General features: G+C 33.5%; 1 protein-coding gene and 1 long non-coding RNA gene across 4 annotated transcripts in view; one reads left to right on the top strand and one right to left on the bottom strand.

Moving 5' to 3' along the window:
• fsta (follistatin a) overlaps positions 1-15,657 on the top strand; it is a 201,913-nt gene that overhangs the window by 94,428 nt on the left and 91,828 nt on the right. The gene's annotated exons all lie outside the window — the stretch shown is intronic.
• LOC147844086 (uncharacterized) overlaps positions 1-15,657 on the bottom strand; it is a 37,571-nt gene that overhangs the window by 3,015 nt on the left and 18,899 nt on the right. Inside the window, exon 2 of the long non-coding RNA XR_015491690.1 lies at positions 9,068-9,215. This is a non-coding gene — a long non-coding RNA (uncharacterized LOC147844086). The remainder of the gene's footprint in view (positions 1-9,067; positions 9,216-15,657) is intronic.

Below are 15,657 nucleotides of genomic sequence, written 5' to 3'. Positions count from 1 at the left end.
TCATCTTGCAGCCTACCATTAACCAAGCAAACACAAAACAAACAGTACTCACAAATCTCAGTGGTCACAACTTTTAACACATTCAAAAACTGCACTATACAACATATACGTTTAAAAAAACACGAAGGAAATGACCAAAGATGACCACCAAGAAAGTTGTGTCATGGCTTTTAAAACAGTGTAGGGTAATCAGAAACAAACAATCAGCTGGAAGTGGCCAATCAGATGTTTTCTAGGCAAAGGAGAGAAACAGATGAGACAAGACAACCATAGCGTTGTAACACCCCTACCATAAGTGTAAACAAGTTTACAGATGCGATCTGGACAAAGAATCTGCATTGACATTGTCAATACCTTTCTTGTACTTAATTTGTAAATCAAAACTTTGACAAATGAGAGCCCACCGCATCAGTCTCTGAGTTTTGTTACACATTTGCTAAAGAAAAACAAGTGGGTTTTGGTCAGTAAATACATCAATGGGCTGTGAACTGAATACAACATACTGTATACTTCAAAATGTTGCAAAGCTAACAAAAGAGCTATAGTGAACAAATGAGCAAAGACAACCAGGGTTGCAACACTTTGCTTTTGTTATTAGGGCAAATAACGGGTTTAAAAGGATAGTTCACCCAAAAATGAAAATGTGCTCACCATTTACTCACCCTCAAATGGTTTCAGACATTTTTTTTTTCAATTTTTTAAAAAAATATTAGAAATCTGTAATTATTGACTTCTATAGTAGCACAAACAAATACTATGGAATTCAGTTGTTAAAGGTTTGCAGCATTTTTTGCTGGCTGCAAGCTTCATCAGTCAATTTTATTTTTGATGACAAGCTTTCAGTTTTGTTTCATTTTCAGTCACAGTTCATGCAATATTTATTGTTCTCCGAGACATAATTTCTTCAATAAAAAATGCTGTATATGTATATATTCGATAAATCATGTCATTCCTATATTTAAGTGATTTGTAAACAAACACTTTCATTACACTTAAGACACATTTATTTCTCATTAACACTTGTCTTGATTTTGTAGTTATTGAATGGCTTTCTGGAGACAAAAAATACATCACAACTTTTGTTTACAAGCTGTTTCACAGATGTTTTTCCTTGATTGAACAGTGATTGAATCAATGCATAAAATGCAGCATTTGAAAGCTAAAGCTTTATTCCAAATAAAGATAATAATATTACACTCCACAATACTTAATTTATGAAATAGCAGGTGTGCTGCAAATATTATTTTTATTAAGTTTGTTCATGCATCAGTTAAATAACAGAATGATTAATGGCATTTAAGAATCGATCTTAGTTTATGTAAATGTGAATTATGTAAAACTGAGATGGATATTCTAATTTCACCTCCACTATAAAAAGGATTTGTATATTAAATAAAAAGCACTTTTTGAATGCTACAGGTACGTTAGTATTATGACTGCACAATCAATCATTTTAGCATCAATATTGCACTGTGCGCATCCACAACAGTCACATCACAAAGATATGTAATGTTGAGTTTGAATTATGGTTGATGAGGAGCTACAGAATTGTAATTAATTACTGTATTTATATGAAGTTTATACAATTTATGCAACAGCAAAAAAAAAATCTTACTTAGAATTTTGTCTTTGTCTCTAGTCCAAATATCTACGTTTCAAAGCGAAAACAAGATCATTTCACTTACCCCACTGGCAGATCATTTAGCTTGTTTTAAAGAAAAATGACATATTTGACTTATTTCTTCAGATGGTGAAAACTAAACAATATTTGGTAACACTTTAGTTTAGGTCACATTTCATGGTATTAACAAACCATTAACTAAAACTAGCTTAATAAAGTACTAATTAGTGGTTTATTTATAGCTAGTAAGGTGGAAGTTGGGTTTATGTTTTGGGTAGGATTAGGGGGATCATACTTTATAACTACTAATGAGCAGTTAATATCTTAATAATAGGCAGGTATTAAGCCAGAAGTTAATAGCATGAATTGAAAATCTCTTTGCTCTTTTATACATAATTTGGGGAATATTAAAAAAAATAATAATAAAGTTAATAATTCTGACTTCAACTGTATGTGTGTGTATATATGTGTATTATATATATATATACTGTATATATATATATATATATATATATATATATATATATATATATATATATGTATGTATATATATATATATGTATATATATATATGTATATATATATATATGTATATATATATATATGTATGTATATATATATATATATATATATATGTATGTATATATATATATATATATATATATATATATATATATATATATATATATATATGTATATATATATATATATATATATATATATATATATATATATATATGTATATATATATATGTGTATGTATATATATATATATATATATATATATATATATATATATATATATATATATATATATATATATATATATGTTTTTTTTTTATATTTGCTATGGTTTCTTTTTTGATATTTGGACTGGAAAGTGGAGACAAGACAAAACAAAGAAAGAAAAGCATTTTTTTTTTTTGTGTTTTGTGGTTATTTAATTTCTGTACCTGCATACTCTTAGACTCCCTTATCATATAGTGTCATTTAAACTATCTTGTGAAACTGTATTCATGTCGCAGAAAAATAAACTATCGCAATAATTAGATTTTTCAAATATTGTGCAGCTCTAATTAGTATGCTAATATAACACCAAAACAATCATAACACTTATTTTTAACATTTATATGCATTTTTGTGACATATTTTACCTTCTCTATACTTCAAAAGTTATTTTTAATTAAGATAAATGGTACTCATGCTCGCAAAAGTTTTAATTTTGTATTAAAAATTATCCTATTTTTTAAAGCTAAGATTTTCCCTTTCTTAAAGTAGGCTCTTGTCCTTTACTCTATTTTACAAGAGGGTCCCACCTGCCAAACAGCCCGTGAATCACAAAGAGGAATGCAGACTGACAAAGGGCATATTACCTTCCATTGTATGCCTGCTGAGTGCTTATTTATTTAGTTTAGTGCCTTCGCTCGGTTTCTTTCTTACTGTTACACAGACCTGCACACACATTCAGGGATTTTTCTAATTATGTGGCTTTTCAGACGAAGGATGTGAGCTGTTCGGTAATAGGGACTGAATAACCCTATCACAAAGTAATGCTAGATTGTTGAACAATGCCCAACGTCGCTCTTTACGTGAGCCAGTGCCTGTGTGGCTGCAGCCTACAGCATACTTTTATTTTCTGTGAAGCTGCAGTGTCTCCTTGAAATTTGTAGATGCTATTCCTTTGTCATTTGCTAGAGTCAAAACAAAACAAATCATTTTAAAATAATACGTTTTCTAGTTTCAGCGGTAATGCGGTTTAAAATGAAAGAATTGTAACACAAACTAATTTCAGTTATATTTTTACTTCACTGAATTTACTGTTTATGATTCTTTTGTAAGATAGGGTGTTTGCTTAGTGTTGCTTACTGTACCATATAAGGGATATGGTACACAAAAATGATGGTACATCACAGAGGTCATATTTCTAAGCATTTTCAGTAATGCAAGAAGCAAAATTGGCAACACTTTACAGAAGTTCACAATTCATGCAATTAACTACTGGCTTATTACCTGCCTTTTATTAAGATATTAACTGTTCATTAATAGTTATAAAGTATGATATTACTTTAACCTTAACCTAACTTCTACTTTTTCTAACTATTAATAGCCAGCAGTGGTGAAAAATACAAATTACAAATACTCAAATTACTGTAGTGATTGAGTAGTTTTTCTCAGGAATTGCAATTTAATAATTAGTTTTAAAAATTTGTATTTTTTCTTTCCCTTGAGTAGATTTTTAGTACAGTATTGGTACTTTTACTCCACTACTTTCCTTCAACCTGCAGTCACTATATTTTTTCCTGTCTATGGGGATTAGAAAAATCAGTCCTGTGATTCCTGTCCAATCAAATCGCACATAGAAGGTAAATCGTATTATAATGAACTACCTCAAGACATTTTTATAGTTGCAGCAAACTGTTTGGAAGCATTAAAAGTGTCCAAGAAGATGTCCAAAATGTTCACACGCATTGACCCAGAGATTGTTTAGATACATGTCACTGATGAGAAGATGACGGATGTTTACTGTATAATAACCGAAATGGCCTTAAACACCCAGCAGGCACAAGACATCAACATGACGTCAGATTGAAGTTACACCCCAATGTCAAGGGGTTGTTGCATTTTGTTTGGAAATGAAAACCGGGTTGATGTAAGAACTCAACATCTAGCCTATAAAAGTGTTCAACATCCAACCTAAAATCAACCAAATATAAACATCTAATGATGTTACAACTGCTGTGTGGACGTTATCACTATGACGTCTATCAGATGTTGGATTTTGGATGCTATACCTAAGGAACAATTGTCAGTATTTGACGTCAATATGACGGTTTAAGATGTTGGCTCGACATTGGATTTTGGTCACTTTCCAACACAACCTAAAATCAACCAAATATCAACGTCATTTGATGTTGTTATTGGACATCAAAATAAGATTGTCCTTAGACGCTGGCTAGACATTGAATTTTGGTCACCTGACATCACAACCTAAATTTAACCTAATATTAACGTCTTCACATGTAAATTACAAGTAAATACATTAGCTTTTTATAGCATAATACTCACTACTCACTACTCTTGAGTACTTTTAAAAGGTCTACTTTTTTATTCATACCTTGAGTAATATTTACCGCAGATAATTTTACTCTACTTGCACTACATTTTTAGGCAAGTAATGGTACTTTTACTTAAGTATTTTCAGTTCTCCTTCCACCACTGATAACCAGCTAATAATTAAGCTAGTAGTGTTGGTTAATGGTTTGGTAATTTCGTGATTTGTGATGTACACTAAATCGACATAAAATTTATTTATTTTATTTAAATGTATTTATTTATATTAAACAGTGATCTTCTTAACAAATGTATATGCATATATATATGTGTATATATATATATATATATATATATATATATATATATATATATATATATATATATATATATATATATATATATATTATTATTATTATTTTTTTTTTTTTTTTAATCTAATTTTACTACTGTCTGTCTGAATACTCTATTCTGATTTACTGATTGACTGGAATTTAAAAAATGTTTACTGCATAGGACATTTTTGTCAATCACTGCTCTAAATTAATGCACAGCTTTTATTTACATGCCCACATATAGGTACCCCTAGGAAAGTTTCAAGAATTTGTGGAGCACACACAGCTCAAAACCATTCAGGAGCACAGAAACTTGTCAGAACAGCCATGAAACATTAAATACTAAAATATCTTTGATACCTCCATCTCCTTTTTTTTTTTTTTTGATAAATAATTAATTAAATTTAATAATATTCATTAATTGGTGCATTATCTTTCTCAGCAAGGAGGGAGTAAAAATTGTTTGCTTAGAGAGATGAACAGATGCAGGCAGTAATTCTCAAATGCAGTTTTTATCTGTCCCTTGCGTACTCTCTGTAGTACATTTAAATAAACTTTACAAAACAAAACTTTTTGCTACCGTATATGGGGAGCACTATATCTGAGTTATATCTGATTGTATCTTTTTGCATAATAAGAAAATATGATGCATAAAAATTAAGATGTATTAAATTAGAAGTTTCGAATTAAGTTCTGTACATGCAGTTGTTAAGCAGAGTTTTACCTATTCATCAGGGGGTCTTAAAGGTAAAAAAAAGTTGGAACTTTCAAAATGTAAAGTCTGAAATTCACTGAACTACTGTGTTCTATGTCTTAAATAATTGCAAGCAGATCTTATTTTCCCCATGTAAATGCTACCTTAAAAGTTTTAGTTCACGTTAGCCTTCGCTGAAGGCACCTTCACAAATGGATGAGGCTTTTATATTTGACATGCTAGCCATTGTACTATTATTTGAAATGACAGGGCAACTCTGAGTAATTGTCATTGCAAGACAGCAGTGAAGAAGTAGTTTGGGTGTGAAGTTGCAGAATGAATAAGTTTAATAACTGAATAGGTTGTGGGAAAATTCTGAGGACGAAAGAAATATTTGCTTTTAATTCACTTCACCAAAGCCAGACTACATAGGAATCAAAGCATTACCAAAATAAAAAAACAAAACAAAGCTACTAAAAATGCAGCCCTTGCTCAATTGACAAATTTGTACCCACATTTTAGATTACACGGGTGCTGTCTACATATTTGCTAAAGTGAAATACATTACTTAGGGTATATCTTGAGAAGGCTCTGACTGCAGACCAGGTGCATACAGTATGCAAGCTGAGACTGCATGCAATGCTTTAATGCCTACGCCTAATACCACCTCTAACCATACAACTCACAGTGATGTCACTAGATCTATTGATTGCATGTGTCTGAGACAGCATGTCTGAGATTACATGTCTGCAGCCAGATACTATTATACATCTTTCTTATACACATCCGTGGAAAGGCAGAGCTGGTCATGCAGATCACCTAGACCAGCAAATCACTGATCTTCCCTAAACCCAAGCAAAAGTGTTTAAAAGCAAGTGCAAGACAAAACTGGACTGCGATTATTTAGTTTTATGTTTATTATTTAGACTTTGAAATAGTTTTGTGGTATTACAATCACAATTGGTAAAATAATTCTATTTTCATTGATAATATGTCCTTTTAAATTTCATTAGTGTGAAGAGGAACAAAATGTGTTGGTATAGCATTCATTTTACATAGAAACTGCAGTCAAACATACAGTATGTTGTATTTCAGGTTTAATACTCATTTAAATTCTCCTGTAACGATTTTTTTAAACAACTATTTTTGTGCTGTAGTTTATTTTTACTCAATTCCAAAAATAATTACCTGTATTTTGATTGCAAATGAGACCAACACTGCAATATAGGCCTTAAATTGAATTCATAATTGTCTAAAATGTCTTAAAATGACTTGGTGAAACCTACAGCAACCCTGTTAGCAAACACTGTGGGCTAAAAACTGTATTAACATTAGCCATTATCTCTCCCATAAGAATTTGCATAAGTTAAGGTTAGTTGCAGTTTATTATTTGCATTTCTTTTAGGATATATTTGCGACTCTGATTTACAACTGATGTAAATACAAATATGAGCCTCTGTTTATCCAATATGATTCAAGCTAACCCGTCATATGCTACTCCTTACTCTCACAAAACCCTTGCTCCCTGCCTCAGAAGTGTGATTGTTAGTTCATCTAATGATGCTGTGCACTCGTCCTGATTCTGAACCCACAGCTCACGACCTAAAACAGCATGTTTATACAAATGTTCTTTTTTAAAACTTTAGTAAAATACGAGCACGAATCAGGCCACAAACGAGGTCTTGAGACAGAGAAAGGGCTGTTTTTTGTGTGCAGACACCCTCTCATATGTGTCTTTGCCAGTGTATCCACCAAATCAAGGTGCTTTCTGCAATTCACTCAGGTGGCTTTCTGCCTCCTCCCAACATGAAAGGAGAAAGCCTCCATCTGCCGGGTCATATTGAAAAGACGGATAGCGTCGTGTCCCTCAGAAGCAACAATGGCCTAGTCTGTGGAGGGGTATTCCTTGATGATTATTCCAGGTCAGACCCAGAGCCAGCTGTGAAAACTCACTCTTTTAGCACTGCGTCTATGATTAGAGGGGAAGGGTGCAGGATTCGTCCTCCATGACCCGTAACTTTTTTCGATCTCGTTGCTTAGGGGGGTTTGGCCTTGCGTCTGTGGCCCACGACTGACACGCACGGCCTTCCTCTGAGCTCCGCAGATTGAATCTGTCAGTCCGTGCTTAACAATGATAAAGAGAGTTGAACCCCGACAGGTTGTGTCATTTTTTTCCTCTGTTCATTCAATCTACATTTAATCAATGAGAGTAAATTTTGCATTTTGTTAAAGTACAGATCAAGAAGCCAAAGCGGGCAGGTTCTGGAATCTGAGATGCCTGACAACAGGACGATGTGTTGTAGAAACCGCCTGTGACCTATCGGTGGATGGCGACCACGTGCTGAAATCCTCCTTTGGTTTGAGATGTTTATACCCAAAAGACGCATTCACGAGTGGTTTGTGTGCCTTTGACATGGCTTAAGGTGTTTTGCTGCAAAGTCAGCCTTTCAATTTCGGGATGTATCTGTGGCATTAAAAAAAAAGAGTCAACCGTTTCTATTTATCAATGGCAAATTCACTCAGGTGCGCGAGGCATGGGGTTACGCGATCTCAGACCCCTGTGAATAAAACATAGGCTATCAGTAAAATTGTGAGTAGGCTGCAATGACTTATGCAAGTTCAAGGACTTTATCGATCAGTGAGCCGGGCTTAATCAAAGTCTGTCTTCCCTACCACTCATTGTGATTAAATAAGTCAGACACTCTGACAAAAAGTCTTTGACCCTTTCATTGCTTTTCAATCATGGCTGCTGCTCTCAGCATCTCCAAACACTTTTGTTCGCCGGACAAAATAAACTTGAAGAAAGGGCCAAAAAAATCCTTTTAATGAGAGCACAATTCCAAATAGGATTTACTAACAGTAAAAATTGAGTGTTTTCAATTTCCTGCACCCTATACTTGTGCATTGGTGAAAAGAAATATTGAGCCGGAGTATATATGACCTATTGAAATAGTACTCGAGTAAAAGTATTAAAATTTTACTGTAGTCAAAGTACTGAAGTATTTAATTTTTAATGCACTTGAGTATTAAGACCCCCCACCCTCCAAAAAAACTGTTTAATATTGCTGACAAAAATTGTTATAGATAGCCAGGGATAGCTAATGATAATATCAAAATGTGTTTTAAATTTTTTTTAAATGTTGGTAAAATTAATGCAAATTTTTTTTTTTTACAAAATCATAAATTAACATACTAGTTTTATCTTGAGTTTTATCATAAGTTTAAAACATAGGCTCATTCTGAAAACAGCCCTATATACATTTTTTTGAGATCACAAATTATGTAGCCAGAGCCACATGTGGCTGCATTTCATCTTTAAAACGAACACTATGAGGGCGGTAAGACGATGTTTCTATTCTCACTTACCAGCTAAACGCTGACCTCCGTATGGGCAGCTTTCCCGTTTTTACCAGTTTGTCTGGTAGCTCGACATGTATGCCGACAGAATTGAGATGCAGAGCAGAGTTGACTGCTACAACAGGGTTTGAGTCCGTTGAAGAACGATTCCAGAAAGCTGGTAAGATAAAAACAAAAGATAAAAAAAAAAACTGTAAAAAAAAGTATGTGAGAACAACAGGCGGGAATGGCACTCGTGAGAGAAATTTCTCAAAAAGTGTACACAGTAGCCTCGGGTGGATCTGCAAAAGCTAAAACTGCAAAAAAAGTTGTTTCTGGGACATATTTTGCTCTACAACAATTTATAAAAGGGTATGTAATCAGAATGAGCCTGGGATGAAAGTGTACATGAGTTTTATCATGTGCTACAGCACAGAAGCTAGAAAAAGGCATGGCCGTTATTTAGAGTTATTTTTATATTGTTTAAATAAAGCCAACCCCATTCAGGTGGTAAATAGAACATATTCAAGCATTTCATTCAGTAGACCTCCAGAGCTAGTCCTTTTATAGCAGTTTTACTTTACAGAAAACCGACTGTCATGGCATAAATGGGATTTTCATGTATGATAACAAAGAGTCAACATTATAGTAACATAGGTTTTGATCTCTGAGAAGATTTCCACTGTTTGACTTGTTTTGAATGAATGAGTCTTTAACTGTAGACATGAAATGAATGGGTCAAAATACTCTGATATAGTAGAGTATTAAAAACATTTGCTGAAAGGAATAGTTCGCCCAAAAATAAATTCTGTCAAATTTTACTCACCATTTACTGGTTCCAAACCTTTGTGACTTTTTTTTTTTTTTTTCGTCAAAAGTAGATATTTTGAAGAAAACAGAAAACTTGTATCCATTGACTTCCACAGTATTTTATTACCTAGGGGAGAGAGAGGACAAACGTTTTTTCATAAAAAAACTATTTTTAGATAGAAATATATATTTTTGTTGTTAGTAAGTGTGGTCTAACAATATTTGCTAAATTCACTGGCTTAATCTAGTCTATTTAATAATAATAATAATAATAATAATAATAATTATAATAATAATAATAATAATAATAATAATAATAATACCTTACATTTATATAGTGCTTTTCTGGACACTCAAAATGCTTTACACATTGGGGGAACCTCGTCATCCACCACCAGTGTGCAGCATCCACCTGCATGACGCAACGGCAGCCATATTGCGCCAGACCGCATACCACACACCAGCCAGTTGGAGACAGTGATGAAGCCAATTATGATATGGGGATGGTTAGGAGGCCAGGATGGACAGAGGCCAGTGGGCAAATTTGGCCAGGATGTCGGGTTAAACCCCTACTCTTTTTCGAAGGTCATCCTGGGATTTTTAATGACCACAGAGGGACAGGAGGAGGTTTAACATCTCATCCGAAAGACGGCACTCACCAACAGTATAGAGTCCCCTTCACTATACTGGGGCATGAGGACCCACACAGACTGCAGGTTGAGCCCTCTCTTCTTAACTTCTTGCAGCAACCTAGTTTTCCCATGTGGTCTCCTATCCAGGTGCTGAGGTTTCTGCAGTTTTTTTATTATTATTATTGGCAATATGCATTAATTTTATAAAAAATATAAATCAAAACACTTAAAACTCTAATGTGAACGTATAATAAAATTTGTATTATAGCAGTGGGACATGAATAACTGTTACTTTTTGTCCCCACAGGAGCTCTTCCCATTTAAACCTGATTTACTTTTAAACTGAAATACTCAGACATTGCAAACTTAAGGATGTGTTATTGCACTAAAAAACCTGTAGATTAATCATTAGTGTGACACATGAAAAGCGAAATACAACTAGTAATGAGGAAAAAAGAACCACTACAATTATTTACTTTCATTTCAATTTACTTTCAATTATTTAATTTGGAATTCAGACCTAACCGCAGGACATGGTCCCAAAAACAGGGGATATTTGGCAGTTCATCGAGGCGTGCATGCTGAATGTGCTGTTATACCCTGGAAAGCAAATGTCGTCAGGCTTTCGAGAAAATCGTTTTGTTACTTTCGTCCCTGCTCTTTTCTATTCTGCAGAAGTCAATAGTTACAGGTTTTTAGGGTTTTTAGCTTCCTTCAAAATATCTTATTTAGCGTTCAACAAAATAAAGGAACTCATAAAGGTTAGAAAACAATTGAGGGTGATTAAATTGAGAGTACATTTTCTTTTTTGTTTTGGGTGAACTATACCCTAAAGTACAGCTTTGAAGTTAAAATGCTTAATTATTGTCCATAACTGTGATAACGAATGCAACAGAACTGATCGACAAATGTGCTTGTAGGGAATGTAAATAATGCTCTCTGAAGGATAAAAGATGGAAAAGATAGACACTCGATGCTCAGTTAAACTTGTTTCATGTCTGTTGTTCTGCTTCTGATTGACAGCTTTAAAATATCTGCTGGCTGAACGGAGCAGCAACATGCTTCCTGAGAGATTTCGAAATATCTGATCAAAGGCAAACACACAACAACTGACCCTCTCATAACAACCAACAGATCGCCAGCCGATAGCATGTCTCTTTATCGATGAAACTGTAACCTCAGCACAATCAGATGAAACAGCGGCTGTGTCTCGCTCATCTTTATGTTGTGCACAGATGTGTGGAGAGGAATAAACGCAGTGTTACATCTCTGTTTCACCTTTTCATCCAGTCATAGGGGATGACGGTAGTTCATCTGATAACCAGATTTTTGATAGGGCTTCAAGGTGTCATGCCGACTAATCTGATTAGCAGCCAAACTGGCAGAGAATGAGGGTTTTCACACAACATTAGCATCAGCAACTTCTTTTTAAAGATGTATTTCTCAACTCGTGATGGGCGGTTTCAGGATTGGCATTTTAAATTTACCACATTACTGCAGATTGTTTTGTTGGATAAAATAAACACATGGGGGATCAGATTGATTGTAGGAAAAAGAAACATTTGTACCTGTTATATGTCATAGAAATGATGTGGGTTATTGAATGGCCTTCACATGAAGTAATCACTCCTCTCGTAAAGGCAGCAAGACATGGGACTGTTTTCACATAGGCTACACAATGATTAAAGATGGAAATCCTTTCACACCATTGAGTTTCTCACTATTGTATAGAGAATAGAAACGGCAGCCGTTTGGAAAAACAAACCTATTGTTCCCATTCAATGCAAAAACAACCTAAATTCCCAGGCACAGCGTGTGATAAGAGGAACAAATCCTCAACTATATTATTTGTATTTTATCACCTGCATTCAGAAAAGTGTTTGCTCTCCTGATTAAATATAAATGTTGTCACAGGGATGTTATTCAAGACATTTTCACTTCTTTTAGGTTGGTTCATTCAAATTGGTTAATGCTTACCCTGAATTAGTCAGAAATAACCAGCGCTAGGTTGATTTTTAATAACAAATTATAGTCTGTTATTGAATGCAAATGGTGTGACGGAGTTAAACTTAGTAATGTAATGTTTATAATTAGTTTTGTAAATTTATGCTGTACTTACAGTGCTCAGCATAATTGAGTACAGCCCGTTTTGAAAATGAATATTTTTATCCATTTCTCAGTGAAAATAGTCAATGTACTTTGGTGCATTTAAACAAAACAGATTTATTAAACAGATTTATTTATTAAAATAATATTTTAGTCATCAAACATATTTAGAAATTGAAAGATAATACAATTAAATTCAAGCAAAATTGAATTGCAAAAAAATTACAACCTACAATTTTTATTTTATTTTATTTATTTATTTTATTATTATTATTATTATTACTATTATTTTTGCTTTTCTTGAGATCTCCTCTTTTTAAAATTTGTATTTAATATTTTTCTAAACATAAATTTAGCTGCATTAGTTTTTGGACCATTAACATAAGTTATTTTGTTAGATATGCTGTAGATTTGGCAGTACTAACTAATCTATTTGCACAAATATAATATTGGATAGCTTCCTATTAAAAATAGGAATTTAAAAGAGAGATTTGTGAAGGGTGTATTTATATATGCGGAACACTATGTTTTCTGATAACTTTTTAAAATTCTTTTAGAAATGTAATACTTTTTGTAATAATTTATCCTCAAAATCAGATCACATTTGGATCGCAGATGAATTTACAGTACATGACCATTCTGTGAATATTTTAAGATAAATTAAGACAAACTGTTTTTGTAGAAAGGAAAATTATTATTATTTTTAATATTCACTTTTAAGGTGGGTATCACCTTTTTATTGGGATAGGATACTGGAGATTACAGATATAGAAAAGCATTAGGAGCAGAGAGAGAAAAAGAAATGGCAAAGTACCTTGAGCTGCGACTCAAATTCAGATCACCGTGAGCACCATGGTGCTATATATTTTAACACTTAATCACTATACACTATTGGCGCAGACTTTTTTTTAATATAAAATAAAAAAGCAGTATTGGGCCCAATCCAAAATCTACCCCTCAGCCCTTCCCCTTACCCCTCGTTTTGCGCATTCCTGTAAAGGGGTAGGGGTGTCCCAATTCACTTTAGCTTGAAAGCGTAGGACTAAGGGGAAGGGGAAGCAATATTGTTTAGGACCACACTCAATACCAAGGGGTAAGAAAATGTTAATGTTATTTTTGGTGTGTTTAAATAGATGAATATGGCCTCTGTGTAAATGCACAGTACAGTTAAGAACTTACTGCCACATTAGATCGTTATGATAACACAATAAATGCCTTCAGTGATTTCTTCAAGATAAATAACAAAAAAAAAAAAAAAACAAATTCCAAGGGAAAAAAAAAAAAAAATTCTTAGAGGTAAATTTTGAAGCCCTTCCCCTTAACCATCGGTTTTAAGGACCAATGGGAAGGGGTAGAGGTACAAAAATAGCATTGGTATTGGGCCTTAGGGAGAAAGAATAAATTAAGTTGTTTACTGTCAATCTGTATATTATTTATATGTAATTTGGTCATTGTGTATATAACGAAATATGTTATTCATAAAAAATAACTACTTACTCTCAGGGCCATTTATATCGAAGCTGATATTTAGCCGCTCTGTTGGTGTTTCGCAACATCTAATTTTTACAAGGTGGGTCATTAGCCCAATGCTTAACCCCCATCATGCAGGACCAGGACATACACACATACACTACGCACAATTTAGCTTACCCAATTCACCTATAGAGCATGTTCTTTGGACTGTGGGGGAAACCGGAGCACCCGGAGGAAACCCACGCTAACAAAAGCTAACTATAATCTGATTTAATTCAGGCCCAATCCCAATTCTACCCTTTAGCTCTTCCCTTTACCAGTGTCCCAATTCTCTTTAGCTTGAAGTCATGGACCTAAGGGGAAGGACTAGATAGCCCTTGAAACTGAGATTTTTCAGGACCACACACGAAACCAAGTGGTAAGAAAGTTTGACAGAATACATGGCTGCACACGGAAGAAAAAGATGCACAAATATTTTTTTTTTCATTATTCAGAATTTTTACAACAAACAAGCCCATGTTTTATCACATTCATAACGGCATTTGTGTTTTACTATCATGCTTTAAAAAATGCTCAAATAAAAAATGCTAAATTTCGCTATCTGTAATCCCCAATAATAACTCCTGTATAGCAGTCCCAAAACATTCTGTCACTCGATGACACTTGAACACCCTGTCAGAAAAGTCTAGTGGCTGGAAATGAACTTTTTACAGTGTCTGGTATAATGTTAAAGTTGTTTTTGTGTGCTTACATATGAATATGGCCATAAATTAATATGGTGTAAATGCAGTGTACAGTTACGATCTTATTGCCACATTAAATTATGATTTGATATTACGTTATGATAACATAATATATGCCTTCAGTGATTTCCTGAAGATAAATACCAAAAAAATAACTCAACTGGAATAACTACAGCAGTCGCCATCATCTGATCTCAAATGAAGCAAGAGATCGCGATGACAAATGATGAAGCGTGCAGGTGCTGTAGTGCTGTCCCATTTCTTAGGGTTACATTTTAAAGCAGTTCCCTTTCACACTCTGTTTCAAGGGCTAAGGGGAAGGGGTAGGGGTACAAAAATAAAATTGAGCCTAAAAGTACCACTTATTTGGAATTAGTGTTCATGATACAGATAACATGTTATCAGTTACTACTCAGCACTCATAATAACATGGCTGCTGTTTGAATGAAAAAAATAATAATAATTTCATCAAGTCGTTGTGTCATTAATATGTACTATATAAATTATTATGTATTGATAATATGTTATATAAGAAATATGTTATGTATTTATTTTTAAAAAATCCATATAGTTTTTCCCTATTTCTTCAAAAAGAAAAAGAGAGAAGAGATAGTTGTGACAAAAATGTTGGAGATTTTGCCGCTAAGATGTAATTTTACTATAATATAAATTTTGGTTTAGTTAGACAAGTTAAAAAAAATCAGGCATTGTGTGAGAAGGGCAGAAAAAGAAAATGTGTGTGTGTGGCTGTGTGTGTCTCTGTGTAAGAGTGTGAACCTGAGATAATATGCTCTGAGCCATGAGAGACACTGTTTATTTCCTTTGTTTCTTTTTTCAGGGCACTTAACAGGGATAT

This window comes from Danio rerio, chromosome 5, assembly GCF_052040795.2.
Source record: "Danio rerio strain M-AB ecotype USA chromosome 5, GRCz13ab, whole genome shotgun sequence".
NCBI lineage: Eukaryota > Metazoa > Chordata > Actinopteri > Cypriniformes > Danionidae > Danio > Danio rerio.
This window is presented reverse-complemented; position numbering and strand designations above follow the sequence as displayed.